Genomic DNA, 15387 nt, shown 5'->3' with positions numbered 1-15387 from the left:
CCTCGATCTCCATGGGCACGGGATCGGCAACCCTGTTTTCGCTCGACCGGTGGGTGTCCGATCAGCCTCTTGCGTCCAAATTCCCGGAGCTCATCCCCATTTGTGCCGCCCCTCACATCTCCGTTGAGGCTTCCCTTATTGACTTAGGGAGCCTCGCATTCCGACGTGCATTCAGGGCCCATGGAACTAGCCGCATGGGAAGCTCTACTTACTTGCGTTGCTCTACACTCCCCAGGCCTCGCCCCAGATCAAATTAGTTCGCATCTGGAGCAAAGTGGGTGCTTATCCAATCGGTCCCTATACCGGTCCATCAAGCCTATGTCGGGCCTGGAGCCCTTTCACTAATCTGGTCGATCCGGATACTGCTCAAGATCAGAATCTTCCTTGGGCAATGGATTCTTGGTAGAGTGTCATCCGAGGTTGAGGTCCTCAAGCGCAATGGCCCTGGAGATGGCATATATCCCTTGTGTGATGTTGAGGAAGGGTCCAACCACATATTCTTCATGCGCGTGGCGGCGCAGTTCCTTTGGGCCTGCTTCCGAGAAGTTTTGAGAGGCGGATGGTGCCACTCTAATTTCCCGGACCTCTTCCAAGAACTACAAGGCGGCCCTGCCGGCACCCACCGCATTAGGTGGCTGGGCATTGGGGCCCTTTTGTCTGGATGGTTTGGACAATCCGCAACAAGCTTGTGATTGAACACGCTCCATTGCTCCAATCTTCTGACGCTTTATACAAATGGTGTGGTTTCTTGCAGCTGTTGAAGCCGCTTAGCCATGCTTCAGACCGTGCTGACATCGACTCGCTTGTGTGTGGACTTCACTCGTTGGCACTTCTCTTGGTGCCTCCTCCACCCCCGCCACCATCGTGGCCTGACTAGGCACCCTCCTCTTCAGGTGAGGGACAGGAAACGTCGATCATGTTGTTGTTTTAGATTTCTTTGTTTGGGCTTGTTGAGTTGTGCCCGCATGACCTTGTGCACCTTATGTCCGTGATGCCTACCTTTTTCATGTTGGAACTATGTGTGTGTCTCGTGGTAACTTGGCGTTTGCTTTATTTATAAAGCGGAGCATAAAGCCTTTTCTAGTATTAAGTACAAAGTTGTGCTAAATCAGCAACAATTAATATAGATTTGTACTAAATCAACAATAATTAATATAGATTTGTACCAAGCATAGAACATTTTGTAGTATCTAGTAATGAGGAATATAACAAAGAAGCAAATGGCTTGGCTAATTACTTCTTACTGGGTATAGATCATTGGCTTGGACACACACACACACACACACACACACACATATATATATATATATATACATCTGGGCTATTCTGCGCGTAACAGAATATTATTCTGTTACCCTACTTGAACTGATGAATTCAAGTGGTTGAACTGATGAAATTCGAGCGGTTGAACTGATGCTTTCTGTTGCTGTTAAAAATCGTCTTCTTTAGTTCAAATTTTTTGTTAATTTTTTTTGTCGAAATGGGGCGTGTAATATATCGTTGGAAAGCTCTTGACATCCACATTTTAGTCTTATAATTTGTTTTTGCAAAAAAAAATTATGATTTAAGAGCAGTTTTGAAAAAAACCATTTTTTTCAAAATCAAAAACGTGAATCGTATTTTGGACTTAATTTTCAAACGGTTTGTCGGAATTGAGCAAATGAGATGGCGTTGGAAAGGTTGTGAAAATCCGCATCTTCCATATATCTACTATTTTTTTAAATTATATATGATTAAAAGTAATTTGAAAAACGGTGAAATTCTGGGCGAAACGTTTTTTCACTGTATTTTGCAAACGGTTTGTCGGATTGACGCAAATGATACGACATTGGAAAGCTATGGAAAATGCGCAACTTTTGCGTATAGAAAGTGTTTTCTAATTCCTTACGGTTTAAATAGGAATTCAAATATGGTTAAAATTGGTTTTGAACACGGTTTTTTTAAGAAAGTTTGTCGAAATGGGGCAAATAATATACCATTAGATAGCTATCAAAAATGCGAAACTTAGTCATGTTGAACGTTTTCTCTACTTCGCAACCGTTTAGGAGTAATTTTGAATAAGGTGAAACACATCGTATTGTTTTTCCTGTCTAAAAAATAGAGTACTCATATTGATCTATGTCTATGTTTGTACTGAGTTATTTTTCACAGAGTAGTTTTAAATGGTTCCGAAAAAAGAGTACTTTGAACGGATGTCTTTATGATTTTATACTTGCTCCCATATTTTAAGAGTAATTTTGAATACGGTGAGAATCATCGTGCTGTTTTTCTGTCCGAAAAACTGAGTACTCGTACTGATCTATGTGTGTGTTTGTACTGAGGTATTTTTCAAAGTAATTTTGAATGGTTCCGAGAAAAGAGTACTAGCACTGATGTTCATATGGGTTTGTACTGAGCATGTTTTCACATACTAGACTTCACTCTATTTTTTGGGTATCATAGTCCCCGAACTTGCATGGTTTATATCGCTGAAGTGAATGATATTTTTTAAAAGGAAAAAAATTGTGTGTTTGTTTTTTAACTCAATTTTCTTGCAAGATGTTTTGGACTTCTCTTGTTTTGTGACTTAACTTTTACCATTTGATTTTCCATTGTGTTTCATGTTGTTTGAGCTTTTTTCTCAAACTTATTTGCAGCGTCGTGTTGAACTTACAACTTTTTTATTTGTGAACTTGCTGTGTTTTTACAATGCTAATATGCATGAGAGCAGGGCGAGGGCAACGATAGAAGGAAGCTACGTGTGATGATCGTGGAAGCACTGTAGGGCTGAGCCACAATAATGGTTGATGGCAAGCTGGCACGGCATAACGTGTGGCGGAGAGGCATGGGGATGAGTGGGCGGCGCACTAACATTTCACTTGAGATGCGCCTGCTGGACTGACCTCATTATCCCATCTGGACAGATCAATCGCAGAACTTGGACGTCAGCATCACAAAATTCCAAAAGCTAAATTTTTCAAATTGATCATTGTTTTTAATTCCTACTAATCAATATTTTTGATTCAAACCATTTTTTATTCTTGTATGCACATCAAGCTGTCATGTACTATACCTTCTTTGAAGAAGTAGCAATCATCTCATCATATACATAAATTTTCTTGTCCGAACTTATGGTATCATCATCACTGAACCTGCATGGTTTCTGTTGCTGAACTAAAATAAACTTTTACCCAAATAAATGTGAACATTGGGACATTTGTACAACAAGAACTGAATCTAATACCAATATTGAACTTGCAGGTTTCATCTAGCTACCAACGTCAAATTTACTGATCCTAAAATCAATCACCACCACAAGACAATAAAGTTCTCCAAATGGTTGCTCGAGGAAGAGCTAGCTGCTGAATCCGATCACATTTACCGCTGGGAACAGCCAACCACTAGTTTGTAGAGGGATTTAGCGACGTCGGCAGCCGCCATCTCGCACCTGAGAATCAAACCAAATATTCAGGCGGATAAATAAGTGCACAAGAGATATTTCTTTAGCAAGACATTTTCACGGAACAGGCAAACCAAACTTTTTCAATGAACAGGAAAATCAATTTCTTATAAAGCTTCCTAGCCCATTAGCTTCAACCTTTACAAGACAAACTTCTTTCTAGGGGCAGAACAGAAGATGAACTTCTAACCTGCAGTTTTTCGCACTGAATTCCAATCACATGTTGAACTTTCTAACCTGCAGTTGCAAAGAAGCCGTCCCAAGTCAGGCTAGACAAAGATGTCCGGTTGGCTCTTGCCGTATATGGAGAATTTCTAGATTTTGGTAAAACAATTGAAGTAGCTTGGTCTGGTTAGTATCACTATCACCATAACTAGATACCTGTACTACTTTTTGACTATAACAAGAAAAGAAAGCACTAGCTAGTGTTCAAAATATAGAAAGGGTGATATTTCTTAAATACAAAATTCAGAAAAGAATGGTGCTCTCTATCAGATTGTTGATGCATGAAAATCGTATGAACTTCATATACTGCAATAGAGTTGCATCAAGTGCACACACACATTGGCGCGCGTCTTGCTACACCGAAAGCTTGCGATGAACTGTTTAAAGTATGAAAACTGAACCTTTTGTTCTCAAGTACTGACACTACAAAATATAAATATATATCCATTGTTTCTAACACAAAAGAGTGACCACGAATACCAGCACTACAAAAATGCACTCTACAGGTATAGACTACAACATACTTCACATTACCAGAATGCAATTCTTTTTGTAGATGATATATTTTTCCGACGAACTAATGAACTGAACAAGATTCACATGAGACATATGACTTTTGGGGATTTCCTCAAGATTATGCGCAATAAAGCATCCGGACCGAAAAGAACAGACAAGTTGAACTGAAAACCAAAATAAATGGCCTCTGGGTTCCTCATATAGCAACTAAAACTTCAGTACAACGACACCTTTTATTGTTGCACTACTACTTAAACAAGGTAAATCAATAAAAAACTGAACTAACAAACATCTACTTAATATCTTTGTGCATGCCCATGGCGGCAGTGTGCAACCGTCGAGCATGTAGCTCGAGTGCTGGACGCAAATGCCCTTAGTGGTGGCCGCTATCGCCGCAAGAATGTTGGACGTATTGCCAGCTAGCATCCACGAAAACCGAGACAAAATTGAGTCTTGCACAAGATCAAACTAATATAAACGCTTTGTTGCATCCATCAGCAGTCATGCATAACCAAGCAATGTGCAAAGCAGAGGGGCTGGTGTGTTCTCCCTGTGTGTGTGCTCGACTTGGACGGATGTGCGGTGCTTGGTGAAGATGGTGGCCGCAAACCACGATTCTACTTGTACTGGCGTCAACGCTCCACTTGGACGGCTGCCAGCACCCCTGGTGGAATTCAAGCTACAGCCAACATTAGCAGGAATTCAAGCGAAAGAAGCGAGAGAGGTTAGTGAAGAGAGGAGAACAGGAGAGACCAGCATAGTGGAGGTTGGGAAAGGAGGCAAACTCCTGAGCTGCGGCGTCGAACGACTTGACGCTGTGTCATTGAACGGCCCATGGTGGCGGCAGTGAATGATGCCGTGCTATCGCGCAGGGCCAGCACCAAGGCTAGCACGCATGGGATCCTGCGTGCGGCGGCTCGTCGGACCTGGATGGCGGTAAAGAGAACATAGCGGCCCTGCGATGTAGACCTGGGTGGCCCCGAAGAGGGCCGGGGATGCGGACGAGCTCAGCGGGGATTCTCGGGGCGGCGGTTCAATTAGAAACACATAGTAGCAATTTTGCTGCCATCAAATGAAATTTGCATGGTTCAATTAGAAACACACAGTAGCAAACATACTTGCAGATTTTTTTTGTGTATAAAAAAGCTAGTGGTTTAAATTGAAAACATGGACAGTGCCACCACACATTTTCTTTTAGTATATCTTCTCATTTTCATCCTACAGTGCATGTTTTGTGTTATAGGAACAAAATGGAAAACATAAAGGGAATCATACTTATGATTGGGAATTAGATATACTGAATAGCTTACATTAGATGGTGGTCGCAGTCCCACTTGGACTGCAGCCAGAGCTCAACTTGGACGGCTCCCAACAACCGTGTATACCCCTGGCTGCTGCAAGTTCGACTTGGTGAAGATGGTGCAAAATAGATAAACCCATTTTTTAACACAAAACTGCAAAATGCACTGTACAGGCAGAGAGTACAACATACAACTCTCATTCTCAAAAATATTCAAACATAAATAGCTCTCAGAGTCTGAGCTGTTGTTTAGTTTTTTGCCGAACTGATGCAAAAATCACAGTGATTTGTCATATAACATAAAACCAATGAACCGAACTGTTTCAATAACACTCATGAACTTTCGTATGTGCTTATTTATGAATTGGTAATAACATACATAGTGAAATGGTAGGCCTAGTGTATTTTTTCCTTTGTACATAGCGCATTTTTACGAGCTACATAGGCAAGATATACATGATAATCTGTTTAGAAAAGCATTTTTGAAGGCATGTTTTTGAGGCAACCAAACCTGACCAAGCATGGAGGCTTCCCAGGAGGGTCTCCCCATCCCAGTACTAGTCCATTTAGGGTCTCATCGCATTTTGGAGTTCTTTGGGATCCAATGGTTCACCCAATTAAATAGCATGCAAAAATCTTAATCATCTTCGGATTTCACTGTTAAAAATGGGTTTCAAACACCACTTCTAGACAGATAGTGCTTATTTTTCTCTCGGACGTCGACTGAACAGACAAAAACAGAACGCATTACTTGCGCCAACAATCCAGAAATCCCCTGAACACAAAACTAAAACTGAAAATTATTGAGATACCTTTGGGCGAATCACTCTGCATATGTTGCTTCAGATGCGCTGGTTAGACTGGCTCGCACGTCGACCTCACAAAACTCGCACTTTGGACGGTTCTCCTCCCATCTGCACTGACAGCTTGCAGAACATGCATGAGGAAACTCACTAAACAAGCTCACCACCTTGTGGTGTTAGGAAACAAACAGTAGCAGTCTTTGAACTGAAACTAGATTTCGTATTGAATTATACTAAATCAAGAAATTGAACTGAGTGTGTGACGAGTTAGTCAATGTGAAATTGAACTGATTGTTTCACATCATGCTGCAGGAGCGGGGTGGCCAGCAGCCAAGGTTATGGGCTAGAGAGAAGGAAGGGGGAAGAGGAACTGATGGGAGGGGCGGGTCTGACCTGATTCCAGGGGCGCTCACATGGGATCCAGGCACAGGAGCAAGAAGTGACAGCTTGCCAAAGTTGCTCGTACGGTGGCGTATCAAGGAGAGATTGCGGTAGCACGGTGAGACCGTGATGCGGGCGCCCCTAAGCTGATGTGAATTTTGTTGCCAAACTGCTGTGCAATCATGCAATGAGTGAGCTACCATATAATATGAAGTCGAGCTCTCTCTAACACACATCAAAATATTTTTTACGGTTGTTCTGTATGAACTAATGACAAAATACACATTGAACTGATAATAATATATTATTTTTTCATATAGGAAACATGTTCTTCTCCACATGAACTGATACCCTAACACAGAGAGAATTGTTTCCATGCTTTTCTAAGAACTGAGGATAAAATAAATAGTGAATTTCCAGGATCTCATTGCAACCTTGCTTCCTATTCAATTAAGGATTCATGTGACATTTGCTTCCCATTTCATCAGTACTAGTACGACTCAACAATAAGTTCAGAATTGTAGACGGCATCCTTGTCAGTACGACTCATCAGTACTATATGGATGTTACTTTTAGCATTAAGAATAGTACTGATCGGTACTAATATTGTGTAAGTTGTACTGATCAGTACTGCTACTTGTCGTCGACATGCACTGATCGGTACTAATATTGTGTAAGTTGTACTGATCAGTACTCGCAAGGTAAGTAGAGTGGAGTAAAATCTGCAGCTTCCATTGCAGCGGAGATGACGTCGACATGCACTGGAGCATGGCGTGCTGGAGTGATACACTTCGCGTAGACCGGTACTTGAACTTGCTACACATCCACACTAGCACCAGTAGCACAAGTTAAAAAAACACATGGCAGCACATTCAGTTGAAAATAGAAGAAAGCAGAACACAACATTTAGAAGATGCTCCAAATGCCGCACACGAGCGAGACCAGGATGCAGACGCAAAGTTGAACGGCCAGAGCAGATCAACCAGGACGGACTCCACAGATGCACAGGGGGCGGGAGGAGAGAGGCGCGCGGCCGTCGGGAAACATGTGTGACATGATTTTGTGGTGGAATCTCTAATGTCCTGAATGCATTACATGAAGAGTGAAAGGGAGAGGAGTCACCAAACACACACATCCAAAGTGCATGTCTCTCGTTTCCTGAGCATTTTCAGTGCAGGTTCATTACTGAGGTTTTTTTTCACAAATTCAGGACACTTTTTTGGCTTCATAGGTGCATTTTCAGTGCTGAATACCCGCTACCAAGTCTGCATGAACAGTTCAAGAACTCGTGATCATAGGTAGCAATTCATTGGTTCAAATAATATAGGCGTCACATGTGGATGAACAGTTCAACAATTCAGGTTTCATCAGTGCAAAGCTCAAATGAATGCAAGTGGAGATGCTCGATCCGGAGAGGGGAGGGGCCGTACCGGGTGGCGCTTGTGCTTGCCCATGGCCAGAATAGGCAGCGGTGCACCGTGGTGGACGAGATGGCTGGGGCGGGGGTAGCACGCCAGCAGGTTGGCGTCGGCCGGCTCGATCCAGAGTCCTCGCTCGTGGCGAACTTATCCACGGAGGAGAAGGCGAGGTGGCTCATGGGAAGGAGCAGCAGTATATGGCGGCACGCGGTTGGGGCGTCGACCGGTGTCACCTGGACAGTGGAGCAGGCGCAGCCGCGCATGGCAGAGCTCGGGAGGCGGACTCTTTTGGGAAAGAGTGGGGGGAAGGGATGGCCGGCGAGCTCGGGGAGAGGGGCGGCGCGTCAGGGGAGAGGGGCGGCGCGGCGGTGCATCTGGGGAGAGGGGCGGCGCGTCGGGGGAGAGGGGCGGCGCGGCGGCGCATCTGGGGAGAGTGGCGGCGGCGCGTCGGTGTAGAGGAGTGGCGCCGCGGTGGGGGACGAGGATGACGCCGCGGTGGGGGACTGGGGTGGCCGTGGGCGGCGCGAGGCGGCGGGGCATGGGGCGGCGGCGAGGCAGGGGTGGATGGGACTGGGGACTCGGGAGGTGGGTGGGCGAGTTGGTGTGGAATTTCTTTTTCTTTTCTTTTCAATCCATCCGGTTCGGGCCCGTGGGCTAGATTCAAGAAATTGTGTCCGCGCGCCCTAATAGAGGCGAGGGGTAATAAAATATTATTTTATTACTAGTAACAGAATAGTCCAGTCCTATATATATTTGAACTATCTAGCAAGTCAAAAGTAGTCGAAAGAGAGATATATACTTGTGTTGTGTGGTGAAGTTTATGATGACGGGGAGAAGGGTGGTTGTCTTTGTGATGATTATCCTTGAATGTATCGCCGTTCTTACCCAATGTAAGTGTAATATAAACAATTTAAGTAACTGTAATCATAAGCTTCAGTTGTTTCAAATTAATTTAATGTCAAAAAATAAAAGAACAAGTTAACCTAAGCTCCTAAATTTGTGTATGCAGCTCAAGATACCGACCAGATGGATGGCAAAAAGTGGGAATCTTGCCCATGCCTTCCAAGTGATCCACCCTGCCAAAATAATTTATGCTACTGTTGTACTGACTTAGGGGGTGACCTTTGCTTTGAAACCTATCTCAAATGCAAAGACGGTTGCGGCTGCCATCGTCCCCCAAATCCGATCTCCGCTCATTCTGTTCAATTGTCGTGAGCTAGTGTTCTATATCAACTTCGATGCAAAATAACATTTACCAAGAGACTTGAATAGATAGTTTTGATATAACAATCTTGTGTGGTCTTTTATTGTTGTGTTTTATTTTAATTTGTTATCAATTTTGTCAAATCCCCCTAACAAAAATATTTGTATTAAAATTGTAGAAAACATGTAAATATACATACACATGCCGGAATATATGTGTAGGATATTATGCGACAACTCTCCAAGCAAAATAAAGGAATGAAATCTTGTAAAGCAAGGAAAAACATGCGACGAAGTGCTAGTCAAGGGGAGACTTGTGTGAGATCTCACATTAGGTGAGATCAATTAGATTGATTTAAAAAACATTTTAAATATTTACAAATTTTGTATAGACATACATCAATGTTTGATGTTCAACCTCAAAAAAATTCAGCTCCAAATTCGACTTATATTAAGAGAAACAAAAAAGATAAAATCAGATGTGAATAGTGCCTTGATCTCAACACATGAGTAGGATTTGAGTGGAAATCAACTTGTGGAAGGCTAGAGATCAAGATTCTTGTGGTAGGATTGGAATGTCTTGATCTCTACACATGAGTAGGTGGTTCTCTCTCAGAAAATGAGTAGTGGAAGTGTAGGCACGTTCCGATGGCTCTCTCTCAGATGGAGAAGGGGGTGGATGGGTATATATAGCCTCCACAGAAAATCCAACCACTACACACATTTGACCCAACTCGATCAGACCGAATAGAAGAACTCGGTGAGACCGATTCAGTTCAAAATGTGAACGTTAGGAATCTCGGTGGGACCGACTGGAACAACTCGGTGTGACCGATGCGCTAGGGCTAGGGAAAAACCTCATCTCAATGAAGCCGATTGCTTGAACTCGGTGAAACCAATTTCAGCGAAGAGCAAATAGATAGTTGGTCAAGCAAACTCGATGGGAGCGATCACTCATTCCGGTGAGACCGAAATGTTACGAAGGGAAACAGAGAGTTTGCAGGGCCATCTCGGTGAGACCAAGATGCATACTTGTGTAACCGAATTGCTAGGGTTTTTGGCAGTGGCTATGTTAAATGAACTCAATGGCGCCGGATGGATCATTTCAATGGGGCTGAGTTTGATTTTGAGTTTTGGACATATTTGAAAGAGAAAGTGGCTGAGGGTTTTGGAGCTATATCACTAAGCACTTTGAGCAAGTAGACCATTAAGCAACATCTCATCCCCCTTTTAATAGTATTGGCTTTCCTATGGACTCGATGTGATCTTGGATCACTAACATAGAAATGAAGAGTCTTGAGCTTTTGCCAATCTTTGTCCTTTTCATTTTGAGGGGTCCACATCTCTAGTCCATGCCATGCCAATCATTGAACTTTCTGAAATATTTAACTTGAATGTATATTAGTTCAATGAGCTATATGTTGTTATGAATTACCAAAAAAACCCGGGGATTAGCCCTTTTTGGTAATTGATGACAACATATAGATCAAAGCTTCGACAAATCATAATATGAATGAAATACATCGTCGCTTTGTGAAGTATGTGATAAGCAAGAGCTCCCCCTAGATTTGTGCATTATTTAAAAATTTGCTTTTGAATGCAAATGCACAATCGACTAGGATCATAAGTCACTCTTCCATGTCACGTACATCTTGGTGGAGTGCACAAAATGATAAGAGTTAAATAACATGCACTCATCACCAAAGATAAAAGTGATTGATTATACACAAATATTCATAGATATAAGCATGCAAGCACACAATAAGCATGGTATGATCAAACACATGATCACATAAGTACCTCATGAGCATAACACAAATTGCAGCATAGGAAATAAACAACCAAAGGACCAAAGTAGCAAGTAGCAAATAAAACCAAAAAAGAGCAAGACACTCTCTCTCTCTCTCTCTCGAAGCCTATGATCTATACATCCCCCCTTTGGAACAAGTTACCAAAAAGTTTGAAAACATATAGTTCTATGCGGCACTCTAAGCACGATCTCCTGGAGCTCCTGAACGAGTCTTCTGACTTGTCGCTCCGGTGTGCGTAGATGAGTGGAGAGGAGGGCATCTGCAAATGCTTCGGCAGAAGTATGTGGAGCTGGAGGGGTTGACACTAGAGGTACTGAAGGAAATATGCCCTAGAGGAAATAATAAAGTGGTTATTTATATTTCATTATATCATGATGAATGTTTATTATTCATGCTAGAATTGTATAAACCAGAAACTTAGTACATGTGTGAATACATAGACAAAACAGAGTGTCCCTAGTATGCCTCTACTTGACTAGCTCGTTAATCAAAGATGGTTAAGTTTCCTGACCATAGACATGTGTTGTCATTTGATGAACGGGATCACATCATTAGAGAATGATGTGATGGACAAGAGCCATCCGTTAGCTTAGCATAATGATCGTTAAGATTTATTGCTATTGCTTTCTTCATGACTTATACATATTCATCTGACTATGAGATTATGCAACTCCCGAATACCAGAGGAACACCTTGTGTGCTATCAAATGTCACAATGTAATTGGGTGATTACAAAGATGCTCTACAGGTGTCTCCGAAGGTGTTTGTTGGGTTGGCATAGATCAATATTAGGATTTGTCACTACGAGTATCAGAGAGGTATCTCTAGGCCCTCTCAATATTGCACATCACTATAAGCCTTGCAAGCAATGTGACTAATGAGTTAGTTGCAGGATGATGCATTATGGAACGAGTAAAGAGACTTGCTGGTAATGAGATTGAACTAGGTATGAGGATACCGATGATCGAATCTCGGGCAAGTAACATACCGATGACAAAGGGAATAACGTATGTTGTCCTTGCGGTTTGACCGATAAAGATCTTCGTAGAATATGTAGGAACCAATATGATCATCTAGGTCCAGTATTGGTTATTGACCGGAGACATGTCTCGGTCATGTCTACATAGTTCTCGAACCCGCAGGGTCCACATGCTTAACGTTCAATGACAATTTGTATTATGAGTTATGTGTTTTGGTGACCAAAGATTGTTCGGAGTCCCGGATGAGATCACGGACATGACGATGAGTCTTGAAGTGGTTGAGAGGTAAATATTGATATATTGTACGAAGGTATTTGGACACCGGAATGGTTTCGGGACGTTTCGAATATTTATCGGAGAACCGAGGGGTTACCGGACCCCCCGGGGAAGTAAAGGGCCTTCATGGGCCATAGGGGAGAGGGGAGGCAGCCTACAAGGGGTGGCGGGCCCCCCTCCCATAGGGAGTTTGAATTGGACTAGGGGAGGGGGCGCGCCCCCTTTCCTTCTCCTCTTCCCTCTCCCTTCCCTCTTTCCCCCTCCATGAGAAGGAAAAAAGGGGGGCGAATCCTACTAGGAGTGGAGTCCTAGTAGGACTCCCCCCACTACAAAAAAAGACACATCCGTGACATTTTGGGCCGAACAAATTTTTTTCTGTCATACATATGACACTTCTATGATGATAATTGTGACAAAATCCGGTATCATCATAGATGTGGTGGGATCCTACTTCTATGACAAAAAATCATGACAGAAAATGGGCTTTTCGTCCTGGGCGGGCCGGAGACGCAGCTGCATGACATTCTTTAGGCCGTCCATGACGGAAAAAACTGTGGTAGAAGCGATGGGGAGGAAAATTTCGGGGAGTTCCCGGTTACGGTGGGAGGTCGGGGGCCGAGCGATGCACGTTTCTCTCGTACACGTACGCGCGTGTGTGCGAGGCGTTGGCTCTAACTGAACCCGAGCGAGGCGTTGGGCTCTAACTGAACCCGAGCGATTGCACTGCAGGCTACGCGTTACTGAACCCGAGCGATCGATCGATGGCTGTTAACTAAACCCGATCGAGTGATTCCTTCGCTACTACTGCTAACTGAAGCCGATCGATGCTGCCTCTGGGATGAACAGTGAGCGTTGCGGCGGGTTTGGATGAACAGTGAGCGGTGGCGTTGCCTCTGGATGAACAGGACCCTGTGGTGTGGTGGAGGGTTGGATGAACAGTAGACGGTGGAGGGGTTCCCGTGGAGGGTGGTTGAACAGGACCCCGTGGTGTGGAGGGCTGGATGAACAGTAGATGGTGGAGGGGTGCCCGTGGAGGGGTGGTTGAACAGTAGCCGGTGGAGTAGCGCGCGGTGGAGGCTGGATGAACAGGAGCCCGTGGAGGCTGGAGGAGGTCGACGGTGGAGATGAACATTATCCCATGGAGTCCCGTGTGGTACGCCACACCCCTCCCAATGAACAGGACCCCCGTTTCGACCGTAGCGCTCCAACACCAGTCCGTTTCGTCCGTTTTGCGGTACGCCACACCCCTCCCGATCAACAGGAACCCCGTTTCGACCGTAGGAGGTCTGTTTCCTCCGTTTTGCGGTACGCCAGACCCCTCCCGATCAACAGGACCCCGTTCCGAACGTAGGAGGTTCGTTTCCTCTGCTGTGCAGTACGCCAGGCCTCGTTTCCATCGCCTGTTCCGACCAAGCCCTCCTGATGAACACGACCACGCATTCCGTTCCGACCCAGCCGGTTGGCTCCCACGCGTTCCATTGCCTCCCGGTGAACACGACGCATTCCATTGCCTCCCCATGAACACGACGCATTCCGTTGCCTCCCCATGAACACGACGACGACGCTGTTTCTCCGTTCTGACCCAGCCATGTACACATACGTATGCGCGAGTAGGCGTTCGAGACCCCGCCCGTATGTACACATATGTGGCCGTATTTTCTTTCTTGCACCTTGGCCGCTGTATGTACGTGTACATGCTACGTGTGCGCCTCTACTACGACACGTACGCGCCTCTACTACGACACGTGCGCGCCTCTACTACGACATGTACGCGCCTCTACTACGGCATGTGCGCACCTCTACATCCACCAGTATATATGTACGTACACGTTCGCGACCAGAATGACAACGCTACGTACGCTTCGACTAGGTGGGTCCTGACTGTCAGGCACTTCCTTGCCTGCGAAGATGTAGCTGGTGGGTCCCAGCAGTCAGGGGGGCGAATCATTTTTTTTGCCCGGACGTACTTCCTTGCATGCGAAGATGTAGCTGGTGGGTCCCTGCAGTTTGGGGGAAACGTTTTTTTTCGTGAAATACAGTGGCCCGTCCGATGGGCCCCAGCTGTCAGGTGGAGGAATCATTATTTTTCGCGTAATAAGGAGGCACTTCCTTGCTGTGGCCGTGGACCCGGCTGTCAGCCTCTCCACGTACAGTCCACGTCCGATGGAAGTCGTTCCTTGACCACGTTGACCACGCCGTGCCGAGAGCACCAGGGCGGTGGACGACGGTGAGGCCTAGGAAGGGGACGACAGGGAGCCAGGGAAGACACGGCAGTGGAAGCCCGCGCGGAGAGGAGTACGAGGGTTCACTGGTTCAACTACGGTGTGAGGCTGCCGTCGCCGCATGGCCTGGCCAGCGGTGGGAATAGTAGGGGGCGGTGAGGCCTCCGCGGCAGCACAGCCGTCCACAGGAGGCAGGAGCATGCGGCACGACCCGCGCTGCTTTGGGTGGCTGGAGGAAGAAGACCAGAGGTTGAAGAAGCACTACGGCCGTTGGATGGACATCGTACGGTCACTGGAGCTAGAATCGTTTATACTAACTAAGTTGACAAAGCCCTCTGTCCCCGTCAACTTAGTAGGCTGACAAGTCAGCCTCCCACCAAAGTGGGTCCCAGCTAGCAGGGGGTATTCATTTTTTTGTGCGAAATAAGGAGGCACTTCCGGTGGGTCCGAGCTGACAGCAGGGGGAACGTTTTTTTTCACGAAATACGGTGGCCCTCGGGTGGTTCCCAGCAGTCAGGGGCAAAGGTTTTTTTCGTGAAATACTGGTGGGAGTCCGGTGGGTCCCTGCTGTCAGGTGGAGGAATAATTATTTTCCGCGTAATAAGGAGGCACTTCCTTGCGGCTGCTGTCGGTGTCAAAACCAGCGGATCTCGGGTAGGGGGTCCCGAACTGTGCGTCTAGGCCGGATGGTAACATGAGACAAGGGACACGAAGTTTTACCCAGGTTCGGGCCCTCTCGATGGAGGTAAAACCCTACGTCCTGCTTGATTAATATTGATGATATGGGTAGTACAAGAGTAGATCTACCACGAG

The 15387-nt window shown here is 45.3% G+C and overlaps 1 long non-coding RNA gene across 5 annotated transcripts; it reads right to left on the bottom strand.

Moving 5' to 3' along the window:
• Positions 1-3072: 3072 nt before the first annotated feature.
• Positions 3073-8690, bottom strand: LOC125538716 (uncharacterized). Of its 5 annotated transcripts, none has more exons than XR_007296500.2 (7): positions 8095-8690; positions 6677-6836; positions 6293-6394; positions 5491-5574; positions 4934-5242; positions 3630-4859; positions 3073-3427 (listed from the first exon to the last, which is right to left on the bottom strand). It is a non-coding gene; the product is annotated as an uncharacterized LOC125538716 (long non-coding RNA). The 5 variants fall into 5 exon arrangements; XR_015616932.1 differs by having other exon boundaries at positions 3630-4844; positions 6293-6399; positions 8095-8688; XR_015616933.1 differs by having other exon boundaries at positions 3630-4844; positions 5491-5571; positions 8095-8688.
• Between the last annotated feature and the right edge of the window lie 6697 nt (positions 8691-15387).

The sequence above is a fragment of the Triticum urartu genome, chromosome 2A, assembly GCF_056163025.1.
Source record: "Triticum urartu cultivar PI428250 chromosome 2A, HENAU_Tu73, whole genome shotgun sequence".
NCBI classification, from domain to species: Eukaryota; Viridiplantae; Streptophyta; class Magnoliopsida; order Poales; family Poaceae; genus Triticum; species Triticum urartu.
This window is presented reverse-complemented; position numbering and strand designations above follow the sequence as displayed.